The sequence below is a fragment of the Myotis davidii genome, unplaced genomic scaffold, assembly GCF_000327345.1.
Source record: "Myotis davidii unplaced genomic scaffold, ASM32734v1 scaffold936, whole genome shotgun sequence".
NCBI lineage: Eukaryota > Metazoa > Chordata > Mammalia > Chiroptera > Vespertilionidae > Myotis > Myotis davidii.
Genome location: NW_006287077.1, coordinates 338,360 through 338,580, shown reverse-complemented (window position 1 = coordinate 338,580; position 221 = coordinate 338,360).

Here is a 221-nt window from a genome sequence, read left to right as displayed (position 1 = left end):
TATCCACTGAGCCACACCGGTTAGGGCGGTCCTGTGGCTTCTTTCTTTTTCTTCTTTCTTTCTTTCTTTCTTTCTTTCTTTCTTTCTTTCTTTCTTTCTTCTTCCTTTTCTTTCTTTTTCTTTCTCTCTTTCGGGGCAGGGTGAACATCACCAGGATCTCCTGGGGCTCCTCAGAACCCACAGTGGCTGCCTGCCCAGGAGCCCCGTCTCTGGCCACCAGG